The sequence below is a fragment of the Cyrtonyx montezumae genome, unplaced genomic scaffold (genome assembly GCF_038088225.1).
Source record: "Cyrtonyx montezumae isolate F1298 unplaced genomic scaffold, pur_monq_1.0 scaffold_12, whole genome shotgun sequence".
Lineage (NCBI taxonomy): Eukaryota > Metazoa > Chordata > Aves > Galliformes > Odontophoridae > Cyrtonyx > Cyrtonyx montezumae.
In genome coordinates, this window is record NW_027071848.1 from 22,981,874 (window position 1) to 23,001,349 (window position 19,476).

Genomic DNA, 19,476 nt, shown 5'->3' on the forward strand with positions numbered 1-19,476 from the left:
CTTCTCTGGTAGATTTCAGCAGAACTAAGACTTACTTGATTCTACTGTTGACTTGATCTCCACATTTTGAAACTTCGGACCAGTGTGCTGGTGAGATTGGTCTTCTGCTTATTAACACAACAAGCATGAAAAACAGCTCATGTAGTGTCCATATTCAAAATGAGAGTGTATGTGGGTTAAGAAATGCTGTGGATAATTAATGTGACTGCTTTGTGATCTGGTTCAAGCAGAGTAAGCAGGGAGAAAGGACAGTGTTGTACTGTGCACTGAGGCACAGGAGTTTGGAAGCATGTTGAAGGGTGGAAATAGGATTCCAAATCATCTTGAGATATTGAACAAAGGAATTAGAGGCCAGCTGGGCAGGAAAATGCCTGTAGGTATTTTCCTGTCAGGTAACTGGGTTGTGTTCGTTTGGTGACCTGTTCCAACAACCCTGTGGTGCTGCTGTTCAGATACATGGCAGTGTATAAACAGTGTCACCTACATGACATAAAATATCTGTTCAGCTCCAGTGAGGCATCAGCTGAAGTAGCAGGTCTAGTTTTGTGCTATGCCTGTTAGAAAATGCAAGCAAGTTCAGAAAACAGCAATGAGATTCGAGTGAAATCAAGAAAATCTGGATGTAAGTACATGAGAATGAGAAATGTAAGGAGATAGAGTTTCAGTAGGTTTCCCAACAGGATGCTTAAAGGAACAACAAGTCTTCAAATACTAAGAGAACAAGTCCTTTCATCTTTTCAGTGTCTTATGTTCATGGTGGATAGAATTAAGAGGTTTATTGATTTGAGGAAGATTTAGATTAAGCACTGAGGAGGGACCAGCAGGAAGAGATTATCAAGGCAGGCTCTTGGTCTGTGTGGTGATTGAGTATGTACCTGCTGAAAATGCTTCAGGCAGAGGTGAGTCTTGCCATGGGACAGGTGGCTGCCTTGGACAACCTCTCAACATTCTCTCTGGCCTTGTTTTCTCTTATTGCTATGAAAGTGATAAGGGCTGGCACGTTTCCCAAACAGTGGATTCTAAACTGATCACACTGTCCTGCTTTCAAAAGGAGCCCAAGGATTAGAAGAAAGATTAGCTTTGAGTTTACTTAATACATTCAAATTAACTGGAAAATATGTTCATATTTAGTAACTGTATTTGCACAATGTCTTAAAATGTAAACTCCTGTGAAACGTGCATGAAAGCATACAAAGAAATTAGACTAGGTACATATACTGAAGAAAAACAAATTTAAGTCCTGACTCTCATGATGATGTGCTCTTGTTAAACCTGAGCTGTCTCATCAGAGAGATGTATGAGGTGGAGAACTGTATCCACATTTCTGCAAGACATAACCATGAGCTTTCCTTCTCTCTGACAGAGCAACCTGCCTGCAGGGCCCTGGTGCAGCAGGGTGCTGGCCTGAAACCAATGTTCTGTGGGGTCTGGAGCCAGAGACAGGATCAGGGTTGCATGAAGGACCATGAAAGGAAGGGCTCTTTGTTCAGGTAATCATTGAAGTTGGAAAAGGCCTCAAAGATCTTCTAGTCCAACCACCACATCCTTGCCTCACCAGGACACCATGCTTCTACTCTTCCCAGGGCTGAATATTTTGTTGGGTTAGAGAGCATGGAAAGGCTTTTCAAATCCCAGTTTTGGTATTATGTCTAAAAATTCCACAAGTTCCCCCAGTGTGACTTGTGTGCTGCAGATCCAAGAATGCTGCAGTAGCAGATGATACACATAGGAATGAATGCCCTAGCTGTACTGGAGAGGTGACATTGTTTACTTTCTCTACCACTGTCTAGGTATTAGTTTTTGTCCTGGGAAAAATAGTGTCTATTTTCATATGTATATATATAAATGAACAAAGAAGACATCTAATGGATAACATCTATCTCATGGATGGATCTTATCCATTCCCATATGAGATCTGGGACTGTTTAGCCTGAAGAAGAGAAGGCTGAGGGAGGAGTCCCTTCCAACCCGTGGAATTCTGTGATTCTGTGGTAAGTTTGGTTTCCATGTGATTTTTGGTGCAGTAGATCTGGAGCCATGTTTATGCAAAGTTTTTCAACCATTTTCCTTCTCATGCTTTAGTTCTGCCATAAAATTTTTGGTTCCCTGTGTTCACAGAAAACAAATGATTGCATTTGATGATCAGAGGGCTGGAATATCTCTCCTACAGAGGCAGTCTGAAGGAGCTGAGCTTGTTCAGTCTGGAGAAGGCTGTGGGGAGACTTCATTGCTGCCTTCTAACACTTAAAGAGAGATTACAAAGAGGAGGGAAATCAACTTTTACACAGATAGGTAGTGATAGGAGAAGGGGGAATGGTTTTAAACTAAAGAAGGGAAGGCTTAGCTTAGATGTCAAGGGGAAGTTTTTCACAGTGCAGGTGGTGATGCACTGGCACAGCTGCTCAGAGAGGCTGTGGGTGCCCCATCCCTGGAGGTGCTCAAGGTCAGGTTGGATGGGGCCTGAGCTGCTGGGTGGCACTGCCTGCGGCAGTGTGGGGTTGGAACTGGGGTTGGAATCTTCAGGGTCTCTTCCAACCCAGGCCATTCTGACTCTGTTCTGATTCTTGCTGTCCTACTTACATGTGAATCCTGGACAGGCACAAACATAGGAGGGAGATGGATTCTTCTCCTTGTCTCAAGTTAAAATTACTGAGGCTTTGTAGACCCATCCACAGTCTCTCTGTGCAACACTGATTTTCATCATCTGTTTAAGCATAAAACGATGACTTCTAATGTTTCCTCAGGTGCTGCACAGGAAGGGGAGAGGATTTCCCATGAGGAGATGCGTGCTGCTTTCTCTACTTAGCCATTCAGCTCCCCTGGGAGGTCTGTTTTTCATCTGGTCATTGCTGGTGACTGCTGGTGAGTGCTGCAGCCAGGAGCCAGGTGGCTGCAAGGGCTGCAAGGTGGACCACGAGATGTCACTGCAGGCTCAGCCCCGGCCGCAGAATCCCCTTCATTTGCAAAGCATCTGAAAATGTAACACAGTCAATGCTCATTAGCACCAACAGGGAAAAAGTAAAAAAGGGGTGGTTTACGCCAAAGGACAGTGTGCCTAAAATTTAGCGGCTGCTAAATTATCTAATTGCTGTGAAAAGGCAGCAAACCCCTTGGCTCTCCTCCAGGACCCAGCAGCAGCCCATCACGGAGCAGGCCCAGCGGGGGGATGGGCTGTGGCACCTGTGGCTGTGTGCAGCACTTGTCACAGTGCTGCCGTCCCCTGTGAGGGTTAATGTTGTTTACAGACACTTCTGCATTGCAGTTGCAAATCGGAGAGGCTGGGAGCAACCTGCTGAACAGGAAACGGCTCATTAAATACATACTGTCACTGATTCATGAGAGTGTGAGGACAATATAATTACTGTAATTATGGCAGATACTTGCTGCAGGGTTGCCATTTGCGTTGGGAATTTTATCCTCTCTGTATGGCAGGAGGATTGAAAGAAGCAACCTATAGAGCTGCCAATATGCTGGTGCCACAAAGGACTTACTCAGAAGCTGCTGATTGTTCTGCTGACAGAAAGCAGTGCTCCATGAGCTGTCAGCATCCCGGGGACAGAGCAGAGGAAGGAATGGCAAACCACAGTGACTGCTGCCTTCTCCTTATCCTCTGGTTCATGGCTCAGATCACACTGGGCCATGGAGCACGTTGTGATTCTGAAGACGTTCCAGCTCAAGGCACCACAGCTTGCACCCCAGAGGGCACCAAAGCAGTAACTGGGTGTGAGCACCTGTGCAGCAGCTGCCATCACATTCTGTTTTGAGAGAACATTAGTCTATATTTTTTTTCTTTTCTTGGTTTCTATTGATCCCAGTGTTCCCATTTGCAGAATTCAGCACTTCAGTGACCATGGTTTCTCCTCTGCTAAGGCTCTCCTGCCGTCTCAGAAAATTATCATCCCATTTAGTTCATAAGGTTGACTCCAAGCTTCAGACATTGGCCTGCCAAGACAGTGCACACAGGTGAGTGAAAATGATCACTTCTCTGTTTGCCATCCTCCTGCAGGCTTAGCTGGGGGGTCTGTGTGTGGCAATGCACGAGGAGGCACACAGCTCAAGCACTGGGACAGGAGGAGTGAGCCTAAGTCACTAGTGTCTCACATCTCCTCTCTTGCTTTACTGATGGAGAGTAAATTGCAGGTAAACTTCAGAAGTCCTGTGCGGTAAATTTCATACACTCTTATCATGCCAAAACCTGTGCACATTCACAAGGTGTCTTTCCACAAATATCAGACCTGTAAATCCCACATACAGAGATAAGTGGGGAAGCAGAGCAGGAGCATAGGAATGAGTCTCAAACTGCCTGGTTTGAGTAATTGTAATGATTTCCTTCTGGCTAATAGCAGCGAGGAGTCAAGGGGAGTGAAGGCAGCTCCTTGTTTCCCAGTGACCTAGTAGCTGCCTACTTTTTACTGGGGGTGATTTCATTTCCCTTTTCTGATCTTTACAGCTCTTATTTACTTGCCCTCAGCGAGCTTGTCTGCCTTGCCCTCTCCAGTGCTTTGAAACCCAGAAATTCCACATAAATTGTATTTTTTAAGAACATGTTTCTAGTAGAGACAATTTGGAAGGGAATGCTGAGCCTTCTTGAAATATCACAGAGTCACAGAGCTGTAGGGTTTGGAAGGGACCTGCAGAGATCACGGAGTCCAACCCCCTGCCAAAGCAGCTCCCTAGCCCAGGTTGCACAGGTAGGCGTCCAGGCGGGTCTGGAACGTCTCCAGAGAAGGAGACTCCACCACCTCTCTGTGCAGCTGTGCCACTGCTCCGTCACTGCACTGTTTTTATCAAACACTACACTGGTTTTATTGAAGAAAATGATACAGCTCTCCAAGTGCTGGTGAAGCCCTTTCGTTGCTTTGTGCGTGGTCCAGCTCCCACTTCCCTCTGACTTCATTAGTGTGTTTGGCCGAATCCCAATTTCTTTTGAAGATAATTAATTGCAAAACAGCTTATCCTTATTAGTGGTACTCAGACCCAACTGAATTTACCACAAAAGCAATTACCAGGGACTTGGTGATGGGTTTCCTATAGAAAATGTTTGGCTTCACTGCAGGAGGAGCTGGGAAACAGTGTTTCCCATGACTTTGGACAGCTGAGGGTTGTGTTGCAGCCACAGAAGTCCTCCTGGACCTCCAGTCCTCACATCCACTTCAGATGTTCTGTCTTCACCATCACTGGCCCTCTGCCGAGGATCACGTGGCATCGTGATGCTATCACACATTTTCTAGAGCCACTCTTGTCACCATATGGGAACACAAGTTTCTCCCTGCCTCTAGAAGCTGAGAATTGGAAGGGGTCATGAATGTCAACAAGCACTGACCAGCTTTTCTTCAAGTCACTTTTCTGCTAAGGGAGTTTGATGCTGCCATGATGAGCACTGCAGGGTTTCTGTATGCACCAGTATGAATCCTGGAATCATAGAATGGATTGGGTTGGAGGGGACCTTTAAGATCATGTAGTTCCAACCCCCTGCTATAGGCAGGGACCATAAGACCAGGTCGCTCAAAGCCCCATCCAGCCTGGCCTTGAATGCTTCCAGATGGGACATCCACACCCTCTCTGGGCAACCTGTTCCAGTGCCTCACCACCCCCACAGTTCTTCCTAATATCTAGTCTAAATCTGCCCTCTTCCAGTTTAAAGACATTTCCCCTTGTGCTTCTGGAGGAGAAGCATTTTTATGGGTAACCACACACATCACTTTAGCAAGTCTTTACACAGCTACGCCCTTTTTGAACAATGAGTTCCCCTGGTCTCTGCAGGCAGTGTCATTTCCAAATGGCATGGCCAGACCTAGAGGATACCTGCTTGAGGGCCCTGCCCACCCATGACTTTCTCTCCCTCTCCCTGGGGTATCCCACCCCTCTATGCCCCTGTCCAACCCCAGCTCCTCTCTTAGTTCCAGCCCTCGCTGCCTACCACCCTTCCCTCCTCTTCTGGAGGAGGTGAAAAAGAGACAGAAATCCAAAAACATCACTGGTGCCTCATGTGCAAACGTTTTGACATTACGCTGATACAGACCTGTTGTTCAGCAAGAGTAATTACCTGACTTTGCCTTCTGCATTGCTAACTCACAGCAGACTGATTAAAGCCACATGCTAATGTCTGCTATGACTCTCAGATGAGAAGAAATAGCGGCATGTCCTCAATCTGATTCAACAGGGACAACATACTATTGCTGAGAACAGCCCAAGCCCTTTCCAAAAGTCACAGGGTGCTTTTCCTCATATCCATAAAGCTTCCTTGACCAAAAGAGGTGGGGCCATGCTGCGAGCAGCCCTTTCAGGGACCTGAAACCCTCCTGTAATACCTTCCAACAGCACTTTCCTAAAGGTTTGGTCTTGTGGTTTGTGTGCACACACAGAACTCTTGTCAAGATTGAGTTGACCCCTACTAAAAATAAGCACCAATGGCAACAAGTGCTGCACCAGCTATCGTATCTGCACTTGAGGCTGTGAACTGACAAATTCCTCACAAATTGAGGAGTCCAGACCCACTACATAAAACACAAGTTATTTGTAACTAACATTGTGCACATTGGTTGCTGCTGTTTGCTGTTTGGCAGAAAACAGGCACGTTACGAGCATCCAGAGCTGCCATCCCTTGGAATGCTCCTGGCCGTGGCCTCTCTTTCCGTTCAGTTCTCCTGCGTGGCTTATTTTGATTTGTACTGTATTTCTCAGTGTTTGGTCATACAAACCAAAGATGAGAGACAAAGCATTGCAGAGAGTGCAGGAGTGGGCTGCTGGGCACTCCTGTGGGCTGCTGGGTCCGTGAGGGCAGCAGTGACCCAGCCTACCTCTGCAGCTGGGCTGTGTGGGGTGACTTACTTAGGAGAGAGTTTGGCCCCATTGCTGGCAATAGGACCCAGGAGATAGGTAGGATATTCCTCAGGTGTTCTATGGGCACAGATAGGTGCAGGGACACGAGACCAAGCACCAGGTGCTGCTCCCTCCAGCTTTGAGCTCACAAAGAAGCACACAAAAGCTCTCCAGAGCCATGTTGAAAATTTGATCTAATCTCACGAATCAATGAAGCAATCTCTAGAATCGGTTCCTTTGGAAAAGAATATGTTGTAATTAACGGTCCAAACAGGAGACTAAGGATAAGGAGTGTGTTTGCCTGTGATACACTGAAAATTCCCATTTTGGGGAAAATCACTGGAGCTGTAAGATGCGTGGTATAGATCAGTGATACAGATTAGGATGCCCTGTTGTCATCGTGCTCTTTGAACAATACCATCTGCCCTATTGGCAGACTAATGTCACAGAGGTGGAGATCTGAAAAGGAGGATTATAATTTCCTGGATATGCCACAAAATCCTCTTTCAACTTTAATCTCTCTCAATCCATCAGCATACACCAATTCCTTCTTCCCATCCTGCACCCCACCAGGCAAAATCTCCCAGGCAAAAGTGTGCTGTGGGATAAGAAAATAGTGATGCTGGTGATGCTATAAGAAAATAGTAACTCAGGTGAAAGATTTGGAAGCTGTGTGTTCATGTAGACAAAGGAAATGCTACCCTCAGTTTTTGGCAAGCTGTCCTGGGGCCTGCTGAGGAATCAGGTGCTAATGAAGGTGAGGTCATGAGAGGCTGCTGTGGTCCGGTGCTGAGGTCGCCTACTCCCCCAGCATCACCACTGTGATGCGGTCGATGTGTGCTCAGCTCCTGCTGGCAGCAGCTGGAATAGCATTTCAAAGGCAGTTAATGGTCCCCAGGGGTCAATACTGGGGTCCATCCTGTTTAATGTCTTTACTGGTGAGGAGATTGAGCGCACCCTCAGGAAGTTTGCAGGTGACATCAAGCTGGGGCAAAGCGTTGATCTGCCTGGGGGCAGGAAGGCCCTACAGAGGGTTTGGGTCAGGCTGGATCTCTGGGCTGAGACCAACAGGATGCAGTTCAATGCTACCAAGTGCTGGGTCCTGCACTTTCGCCTCAGTAACCCCAGGCAGTGCTACAGGCCTGGGGCAGAGTGTCTGGAAGGCTGTGTAGAAGAAATGGACCTGGGGGTGTAGATCAGTGCTCAGCTGAACATGAGCCAGCAGTGTGCTCAGGTGGCCGAGAAGGCCAATGGCATCCTGGCTTGTATCAGAAATAGTGCAGCCAGCAGAAGCAGGGAAGTGATTGTCCCTCTGCACTCAGCCCTGGTGAGGCTGCACCTTGAGTAATGTGTTCAGTTTTGGGTCCTACATTATGGGAAAGACATTGAATTCCTGGAGCATGTCCAGAGTTGGGCAGTGAAGCTGTGAAAGGTCTGCAATGCAAGTATTATAGGAAGCAGACGAGGAAATCAGGGTTGTTCAGTCTGGAGAAAAGGAGATCTGGGGGAAATGTTATTGCTCTCTACAGCAACTGGAAAGGAGGCTGTAATGACAGGGAGGTTGGCCTATGTTCCCAGATGACAGCGATAGGACAAGAGGGAATGGCCTGAAGTTGCTCCAGGGGATGTTCAGGTTGGATATTAGGAAGAATTTCAGCTCAGAAGGATTGGTGGGGCACTGGAATGGGCTGCCCAGGGAGGTGGTGGAGTCACCGCCCCTGGAGGTGCTCAAGGGATGATGCAGTACTGAGGGTTATGGTTTAGTGGGCAATATAGGTGGTGCGTGGATGGTTGGACTAGATGATCTTTAGGGGTCTTTTTCCAACTCTAAACATTATATGATATAAATAGGACAGGGACCAAAGGGAAAGAAAAAAAAAAAAGCACAACTAAGGATAGTTTGCCACCAAGGAAAGCTGGTTGCTTTCTTGGCGCTTTTGTGTCATTTTTAACACAGTGCGAAGCTGAAGATCCAAGATCTAAACTGTTCAAAAATCCAGGGCTGTCACCATGGCTCCTGAAGATCTCAAATTTCCAGCTATCACTGAATAGGAACTTTGATTTTTAATACAGATCTAGATGAGACTTTGGACTGAGGGACTATATAGACTGAGAATATTGCTTGATTAGTGACAATACTTTCCTAAAAAGCTCCCAAATTTCCAGAATCTGGCTCCCATTCTCCTGATTCAATCAACCAATAGTAATGAAACATTAAAAAAAAAAAAAAAGAGGGAGAAGAGGCAGAGGGAGAAGGGCAGAAACAGAGAGATTCTTGGCTTTACAGAGTTCTTTAGAGCTTTTTTGATACCACTGTCTGATATTCTTAGCTTCTTTATCATAATTGCTCCTTCAGTCTCTGTGGCACCTCACCAGCTCAATCGTGCTCCCTGGCAGAGTGGCAGGGCTGGTGTCTGTGGCAGGATGCTCTCCATGCCTCCAGTTTCACATGACTTGCTGGCCTGCCTCCCTTTGCATTCCTCTGTGTAGTGACTGACATGAGGAGTGGGAAATCAGAGACGTACACACACACATGTAGATATATACACATACACATACTGATCACGATTAATTTTGTTCTGTCACTCTCACCTTTCCAGTTTATGACAGCTGTCAGTTGAGTTAAATGACTCCCCACCGTTTCTTCATGTTCTGCATCTCCCACAGGTTAGCTCCACAGATGAGTCAGGTGTACTGTACTGTAACAAATGTGCAGGTGAGGTCAGGAGCTATTTGTTTCCTATTCAAGTATTTGTGCTGATTTAGCACTAATGACTCAATCTCTTTTCTGCCATCCATCAGTAAGACACACTGGGCTATGTGATGTTCTGTTTTAGAGGCACCAAGCTGCAATCCATCACTTCCACACCATTGCTGTGGCCCTGAACACAAAATAGCCCAAAACACGTGGAGTTTTGAATGAAAAGCTCTGAAGCATCACTCAGAAATACGAGGTTTAGGTTTACCAGCTCCTTGTTGGCTTGTGACTAAAGGCCACATTCGGTGTGCATCACCCACACCAGACCTTCCCACAGCAACAAAGGGAGAGCAGAAGGTCAAGGCTTTGAATGAATTGCACTGCCAACCCATAAGGTGCATTTAAGCTCACCGTATTTCCCTGTATTTGAGCTGTGCCCGTCTGAAATTACACTGATCACACCTCTTCTTTAATTTTCTCCTGTAATGTCTCTTTATTTGAACCACTTGGATACAGAAGGGAGGAAGAGATTTCAACAGTGTCCCCCAGCTAAGTGACACTGAAGTGCTACATGGAGGAAGTAGTTTTGGGGGAGCTATCAGCAGTCTAAACCTGTACTGGTACATCCTTCTCTCTGGGTTAACCCTGGTCTCTTCTGTGCCACAGAGTGAAAGGTCTGAAGCACCTCAACCAGAGAAACACTGTTCTGTTCTCCTGTGAAGGAGGAAGGGAATAGGGGCTGGCATAAGAGCATCTCATGTGCTTCAAGTTTTTCTAAGAGAAAACATACCTAATTTTAGTTTAAATGGATGTCAATTTGACGTGTGAATTGGAATAGCTGAGATAAATTCTTGGCTTTTTGACACTAAAATACATTTAATGACAGGTGCTTTTTGCATACTGAAAGGTTCTTTCTCTCTGTAGCACCTAGCGATAAAGCTGTAATGCAAAGTCTCCCGAATTTGCAGGAAGTTGCACAGAACAGTCTAATAGGTCATCTTCAGCTCTGGCATACGTGGTAACCAAAGAATAATAAAAATAAGGTTTGCAAAGCATTCTTACCATGGCTGAATCAGCTGGCTTTTTTATGGGCCAATTATTCACTGAGCAATAAATATTCATGTTTTTGGGTGTTTTTTTTTTTTCAGAAAAGACATGGTGCATAATTAGCCTTGAGCACAATTAAACAAGACAACCAACCTTATTCTACTGCAGATCACAAAGGATTGAAGCTGAGTGATGGGCTTGAGTGACAGCTCAAGTGTTCCTGACAGTTGCAGCAGTCATCCGATTCTTCAGCAGCAATTGTAAGGGTTTACTGAGCCTTTTTAGATGCAAAATCCCACACTGAAGGGGAGTGAGTTACTAATGCTACCTTACCAAAGGAAGATCGGTGCCTGGTTTAAATGAGATGAGAATTTTTCGCTGTTGCTTTGTCGTAGTCCCCCTCTCTCATTCTCCTGGATGTGCAGAGAGTCACATGTAGATTGGACTTTACAGCAGCCCATGCAGCTCCACCTAAAAAAATGTGAAGCATCTGAGCTTAGTTCCTGGTTGGAAAAAAAAACAGCATATCAGAAAAGCAAGGCAAAAAAGCAGCAATCTCTGCTCGGTGTGTGTCTTCTCCTGATCCTACACACATACACAGATATTCACATGGCTAAATTTATTTTCCCCTTGCTGAGGGACTCCGGTTTGCATCTGCTTGCACGTGCTTCTGTAATCTCTCCCTGTCCTCTGCCCTCCTCAAAAAGCTACCACAGCTGCTCTCCTCTCAGCCAGAGCATATGTGGGGTGAAACCAAGAGGGTAAACACTCCCATCATGCTCCCAAGAAGTGATGTGGGGAGTCAAGCCCATACCTGGTAGGACAGCAGAAGTTTCTTCGTTAAAGACTCATAGAAGTTTTAACTGTGACTCTTAAACATGGGTGATCAGAAAGTTGCTATCAGTTGATATAAACAGTTGAGTCAGGTGATATAAACAGCACTAAGCTGGGTACACTGTTAGAATCACAGAGTCCTTAGAGTTGGAAGGGACCTCTGAAGGCCATCTGGTCCAACTCCCCTGCAATGAACAGGGACACCACAGCTACATCAGGTTGCCCAGGGCCTGATCCAGCCTGGCCTGTTTTGAGCTCCAGAACAGAATTTCAGCCATGAAACCCTCACATCATGGCTTTACCCACCCACATGGTGGTAGCTCAGGAAACAATGGGATAAACCCCATTGCTTAGACTACAGGACCTCACAAGAATAAATAGTATCCTGAAAACACGTGTGAGGGCTTTAAAACAGTGCAAACAAAATCCCTTTAAGTCTGCCTCTGATTTCTGTGCCTAAAACTTCCTTCAGATCCTGCCACAAGGGGGGGAAGAATTAGATCTAATTACAGTCTAATTATCAGATCTAACTAGGAAAACATTTCGATTTTATGAGGCTTCCATCTCTAGAACGTGCATGAGGTGGTACTTGGAGTACTTTTACTCACATGGTGTGGTAAAACTGCTCTTTTATTGTGCTCCTGAGGCAGCCTTATGAAGATGTAGGGTAATTATATCAGAGTACATTTTTCAATTAGAGCATCATTATTATCTTGCAGAAAATGGCTAAATTATATCATCTTTTTTTCCACAAGTCTGCAAACACTCTTTCAATTTTTATCAAACAATACTCATTGGGTTTCTGCAGGCATCTCTAAGAGTGCAGAAGCAATGGCTGACAAGTCAGAATCATAGAATCATTGAACCACCAAGGTTGGAAAAGACCTCTAAGATCAACCAATCCAACTGTCCAGCTGCCACCCATATTGCCCCACTAAACCATGTCCCTCAGTACAAAATCTGAACGTTTCTTGACACCTCCAGGGATGGTGACTCATTTGTAGAGCTCCTTAACAGCGCCATGCTGACTGAAGTGCAGGCCTTGTGGCACCTGGGCAGCTGATATATATGCACTGGTGACAGTGGAGGGAACCTTGGGTAAGTGAGCAACCACTCAACCCCCCAAGAAAGTGGTCCTTCGTCCATCGTTATAATTGCAGCTACCATTTTCTGATCAGTGTTTATTGTCTGCCTGGCCAGATTTTCTCACCCATCAGGAGGCTTTAAGTTCTGTCCTTGTGGAGCTAAGTCATTCAGAGGAGTGTTTCCTGGAAAGGTTACCATCCATGCTCATGAAGGACCAGTTGTCATTGCTGCCAGTGCTCGGGTGTACCTGGAAATTGGAAGCAGGTATTTTTAGAGAGAAAATGGGGGGAGAGAAGTTAGAGAATCATAAAATATCTTAATTGGCCTTAGTGAGAGCACTGTGGATGACCTCTGTTTGGTGGAGGCACTTTCTAGTGGTGTATCAAAGCCCAGTTCTGTTACAAACCCTTCTGTCAACCACACCTTTGGCAAAAAAGCCCTCCAGATCTCCCAGAATCAGTGCCCTTGTCTCAGAGACACTCCATCATCATCATCATACAAAAGCAGTAATGGCACAGAGAGGTATCTTCCCATCGTAACCTGACTGCCCTGAACAATCCCATGTACAGTCAGAAATGCTGAGAAATGATCTTAGCAAACCTATTCCAAACTTGTCAATGCAAGCCAAAAAATAAACAGAAACAGCAAAAAGAAAACCAACCAAACACCTCCACTTCAGGCTTCCAGTGAATCTAGAGAAGTTAAAGTCAGCAGTTCTACATGGCCTGAAGTTTCAGACCAGGTGAAGACCACATGTGGTATTGTCATCTGATTGTTAATAAAAGACATTTCCTATTGGCACGAAGGAGCTGTTCCAGACTCTTGCTACTCTGATGGTTACAAATCAGCTTCTATTTCATGGCCCATTTATACTCATTTGTTCTAAATCCATTTTTTATTTTGTTATTTTCTTTATCCCTGATATATTCATAGGGATTCAGTGTATCCACTCAGCCTTTGTCTTAGTAGGACAAGCTAGCTGAACCTTGTGGGTCGACCTAAAAGAGCTCATTTCCCACACCTCTTCCTTTTCTGAAGGCAATTCTGTTTTCCTTTTTTTCTTCTCTGCTGTTTCGATGTGCCACGATGCCTCACCATACATATAGGTCATTCTGTTCTAGTTTCAAGCAAATATTGATATTGTTATTTTCCCAATACCAAAAAAAGTCAGCAGCGTTGATCAGTAAGACTGTGTTTATTCATTCTGGTAACCCACAGGCCCCCACCAGCCTTGGCACTTAGCCTGGATGTTGCATTTACACAACATGATCTGCAGACTGAGGCTGACCAGATTAAACAGAACATTCAATGAAGGGGGAAAGCTGCACACCTTTACTTACCTCTACTTCCTCGCTCAGAAGCAGAGATCAGACAAGAAGTGTCTTCACAGCTACTAAATGACCACCGTGTCCTTTAGCAAGACTGACCAGCAGAGCCTTGTGTGCATTAAGGATAAGCATAAGGATCTTATGTTCTTGTGTAATAGAAACTATGGGTGCCCCATCCCTGGAGGTGTTCAAAGCCAGGTTGGATGGGTCCCTGGGCAGTTTGATCCAGGGGCTGTCAACCCTGCCCATGGCAGGGGGTTGGAGCTTGTTAATTTTCAAGGTCCCTTCCAACCCAAGGCATTCTGTAATCCATTGATTCTACAATTTACATTGACTGCAGGGATTCACGGAGCCCAATCAGCTGCTTAGCGAAGCAAAAGTTGATGGCTCTTTGCATCCGTCCCCATCAGCATAAAGCCCTTGATTTGTTCCAAATAGTCTGGAAAACTGATGAGTTCTTTCAATCTTGCTCTTTCATCACACTCTCTTCCACTGACAAGTTTTAAATATGTAGAAGAAGAGATGTTAAGTGAACTGTCTCGTCCTATTCAGTGCCCTCTCATCAGCACTCTGAAAGTGGCACCCTTAACAGCTTAATGAGCTGGGCGTGTGTGGAAAGGTAGCATCAGCAGTCAGCATCTCCTGGGGGGGAAACGAATGGCCAAAATCTCAGGTAAAGCATGGATGAAATATCCTGCAAATAAAATGTCGATTGTTAGGCTGTAAGTAACCTGAGGCAACCAGTGTGCTGGGAAAGGAGAGCACAAAAATGACCTGAGGCTCTGAACGGGAGGAACAGTCCCTATGAACATCTTCCAAAGAGACTTCTCCAGCGTAGCACCTCAAATGCAAACACAGAGGGCAACACGTAGGATGGGAAGATTAAAACCAAACAGGTAAACCACAGTTGTATTTCTATGGTTTAGGTCGGGGCCTGACAGATTCCTGTTACACAGAGGCAGGATTTGAGCTGAGCAGACTCGAGGAGGGACAGGGAATTTTTTCTATCCACGACTGCTCAGATCTCCCTCACATACAGAGCAAAGTATGGCCAACAGAAGTGTTACGCTCTGTTTTCAGTGCAGCTTTCAAAACCCTTGGAGATGTTTAGTAGACACTGTGACATGCTTTCTTAGCTAATTTGGCTGAAAGTGAGGTAAACTCTAATCTTCCATTATTTGTAGCTAATTTTTACTGTTTCCTACATCCACATGTGCTGGATTTGCAGATCTGAGGATCCCATGAATGCAACTGTACTTCAAAGAAAAGACATAAAGCATCCAGCTCAGAGCAAATCAGCACTGAGGGCCTCCTATGCACACTGGTTTTGAAGACAAGGAGAAAACACTGAATGACCTTGTTCTATTCTGCCTCAGATTAAAGAGCACTGACATCATTCTTCTGTGCTGGGTTTCTGATGAGGACACTACTCAAGGCCTATACTGAATTTGGTGTGACTTAAAACTGTACTTGTCTGTGCTGTTTCCATCATCAGAACATATATTAAGTGTCTTTGCTGCTCATCTTTCTTCCACCTGTGAATCTTTTCTGATCAAGATACACAAGCACCTTGGTTATGTCAGTATTTTGCTTACTCTTAACCAACACAAAAAGGTAAACCAAAAGACAATAGAGAGAAGAACAGCACAATGCTAACAGTAACACTTCTACTTTGTCGCCCCATTTCTTCTGCTCCTTCTGCCTTCTCCTTTTTCCCACTCTATTTCTCCTTCTGTGATTGTAGAGGGAACCGTGCTGAGGGTGAGGGACCAAGGAAGCAGAAGTGCTGCACATGGTGGAACCGAGCAAAAATACAAGACATCCATATTTCATATTCACACCCGTGTCCACGTGGACGGGGTTTCCATTCCTGTGTGCTCACTGTGGGCAACACGGTGCCTCAAGAGTTGTGCTGCAGGCACTCAGAGCCCACCACATGTTCTCCCCATGGAAATGTAACACAAGTTACATTTCATCAGTTGACAACTTCAACTATTTTCCCTGCCCTTGACTCATTTTGGGCAGCAGCTTGCCAGACAGGTACTGGGAGCTTCCTTGTACCTCAAATCCATACAAACACCTCTACACCTGCTTGGACAGCTAGTCCTCCCATGTTGTCCAGAGTCAACCCTTGAGCATAGTGCCATCTGCTGAGAACCGAGGTTCTTGTGCAGCCCAAACACAGACTGTCACATCTTGCTCTCAAAGGAATAAGAAAACCCCTAGGACTTCGTAATTTATAACCAGGCTTCAAATAACAGCATGCTTCTGAAACAGATTTTCAATAGGAACAGCAATGATAGGCTCAATGTTTCACCAAAAAAGGGACCATTTGAGTCGGTATGCTTGGGTATCAGCCAGAGGCCTGATTAAGTCTAGCTCCAGGCTGAGCTGGCTCCTGACTTGGCATTCATACAACTGCAGCTAGACCTAAAATTGTACCTTTTGGCATCTGTAGCTCAGTTATACAGACAGCTCTTGAACAGACTCAAAAGGAGCCCAAAATACAGGGTCTGTTATGCCATGCCAGTACTGCTCCAGCTGCCTACAGATCTGTGACCGCCTCCTCTTGGCAGAGGAAAATCTTGAGATCCCCAGGGACCTTGGGCTCTTAATCAAATAGGAACTGGCCTGGAAGGAAATTTAATTGCTGAAGAAGGCACTTTTTTTGCAAAAGGCTTCACTGACCTTTAGTTGTCTCCACCACCAGCTTAACTCTCACACTCCCCCCTGGTGCCATATTCTGACCTCCCTCAGTATCCCCTCCATGGACATTGCTGTCCTCCCCTGGTGGCCTGAGCACATGAACATGCCCTCGTCCTAGTCTAGATGTCTTCTTCAACCACAAAACAATGCTGTTCTGCACATGGAAACACACAGCTGCTGCCAAAGCACTTTTCTGACAAGCATCCAGTGAGCTGGACCTCTGCCTTTGAAACTAGGCAGACACACATGCATAGAGGGGAGAATTACTTCTGCAGGTTCTCTCCCTTGTATATGGAGCTTCAGCACCCCAGCATGATCACATGGGAGAAAGAACACGAAATTAACCCATGTCCTGCATTTCCTGCCTGTGTAAGAGTGGTGCTGGGATATGGACTGCAGATACCTAAATGTGGGTGCCTACAGGCTATGTAGGTGCCTCACCTCCCATCACACTGCAGATCTAATCAATGCAAGAGCTGCTCAGCTAAGTATAGGCTTGTAGAACTGTCTGAGATGCCCTCAGTTATGCAGGATGCCTGGCAGGGGTGGCATGACACCTACAGAAAACCCTGGTGGCTTCAGGCCAGGCAAGATAAACAGAGCATCTCATCTGGGACAGAATGGTGGCATCTAGGGAACTAAGAGAAATATTGCTCTGCCCAGATCCTAATGGAAGACAGCTGAACCAGAAATTCCAAGCTCCATGTACCTGAATGCTGCAGTGAACTCCATCCTCCACTTGTTTGGAGTCACCTAATCACACTGCAGTATTCCTGCTTTGAAACACTTCTGCAACTTTCATTGTTACTGTACACTGTAATCACTCTACGCTAAATATGTGGTTGTTTCCCATAAGTTCAGGCTGCAGAGAGGGTTTTGGGTCCTTACCTTTGAAGGATTAGTATTTACAGTTCTGCTGAATAGATACAGTGTCAGGTTGCTTTGTTATCCTTCAAGATAAATGGATTGACAGGTGGCAAGAAGCATATTTTGTAAGTGAAAAGAAAAATAAAATAAAAACATGCAGGGTTTTCTTCTGTTGTCAGTGGAACTGTATGTTTTATCTATGGCTGAATACAGTGGCAATATTAGCTCTGATCTGCAGAACTGCAAATGAAACTGCTGATTTCAGTTATTGTATTTTACACTTAGGAATTTCACAGGCTTCAGCTCTTCACTGTTTGTAAAATCTTCATGAGTTGTTACCTTTTTTTTTTTTTTTGGTCAACCCTATTTTAGAATAGAGAGGTTTATTCCTGTTACCATACTAAATGAGACATTCAGCTTCTCAGAGAGTTCAGCATTTTATTCAGCGGTGATATCTTTCCCATATACTCTGGCACCAAGCACAGTTAAGCCAGAAACGTTCCATGGTTTCACAGCACCATTCTGTGAGGACTCAGCCTTTATCCCCACTTCATTTTTCCAAGAGATTCCCCAAGGATTTTACAAACTATATACCAGCATACTCTGTGGTGGCACAAAGAAAGAATACACGGACCTCACGTAGGCCTTGGTTCATGTCCCTCATTACCAGTGGAAGACATTCCTGGATGAATACAATTCAACACGAGTGAAAGAAAGCTCTTTTTACATCGAAGGGAAACAGCACACAAAGGTATTGTGTTGGTCACTTCATACACAAGTATTATGTTTAATGCTGGCTTCCTATGGAAACACGCTGTGTGTTTTTGTGGCCTTGGGCCTTGCCATCTGGCTGTTCCCTCTGAAAGCTTTTCAGTCCACTTGCCAAGCTCAGACCCATTTGACAGATATTGAAGACTCAAAGGCATAAGCAAGTGAGGTCTGGATACCATGTCCCTGTCAGTGGCTGTGGGCCCAGGAGCATCTCCTGCTGGGTGATCTCTCAGCACCCAGGGCTGGAGGCTCACAGATGTCCTCAGCCACAGCTTTGTGTCCCATAATCTACTTTCCTAGGCAAATGCAGTCCTGCCCTGCTTCTGTGCTGCAGATTTGAAGCAGGAGACAGTGATCCCCTAACTAACTTGACTGGGGGAGAGCTGCCACACCAGCACTTATCCCTTTTGGACTTTATTAAAGTTACTCTCTCCATAGGTTATCCAGCACATTCGGTCCTTTTCCCATTTTCTATTTCTTAGTCCTAGATTACATTAGGGTAAATTGTCCTGAGAAAGGAGGAGCGGGAAACAGGCAGTCTGATATTGTCACATTCTCTGCTTTGTCTCTTTGTCTCAGGCATTGGCCCAGTAAACTGCCATGGAGACCAGCAAATAGAGCTGACTTCCCCAAGACGGTCTTTGAGGCAGAAGCTGAGGAACTGAAATATCCACAGCAGCAGCTTCACATGGCTCTGTAATTTATCATGACAGCCACACAAAAGAAAGCTCCTTAGTGATACAAGTGAGAAGAAACGGTATGATTTTGCATGTATCAACAGGCAAGGAAGCATTTCACAAAGTCGTTTCACACAGAGCTCAATGGCTCCCAAACCATGCAGGAACATGGGCACACTGACCTGGTGTCCTTCAGACCAGGCATGGGGATTCTCCGCATCAACAGCACTTCAGTCACAGTCACTGTCTTCTCAAAAAATCACCAGAATCAAGCAGTTTAACAACACCACTCATCAGCTACAACCAGCACTGGTGGCTTTTCCCATGGGGACTCCTGGTCCCCACAGTTTTTTGCCAAGATCTTCTATGATAACTGAACATTATAGTTTCTGTCATCCCCGTGGTCGGTCATTGAAATGCTGTGAAGTGCCAGTCCCAGTGATTGGTTTCCCCTGAGCAAGCAGAGCATTTCTCAGCAGATCAGTACACTTTTTGGCTTGAACAGTGGAAGAAATGAAATGTAAACTGGCCTTCTTTCCCATGGGCTGTTCATTTTTCAATATATGAGGGTATTTTTTACAAGACAGTGTGGCAATCTCTGATCCCACGCAGCGCCTTAAAAACAAAAGCAGATTTGAAA

The 19,476-nt window shown here is 45.4% G+C and overlaps 1 protein-coding gene across 1 annotated transcript in view; it reads right to left on the reverse strand.

The window, feature by feature from the left end:
• The window catches only part of WDFY2 (WD repeat and FYVE domain containing 2), a 270,430-nt gene that overhangs the window by 120,415 nt on the left and 130,539 nt on the right, over positions 1-19,476 (reverse strand). The window lies entirely within an intron of this gene.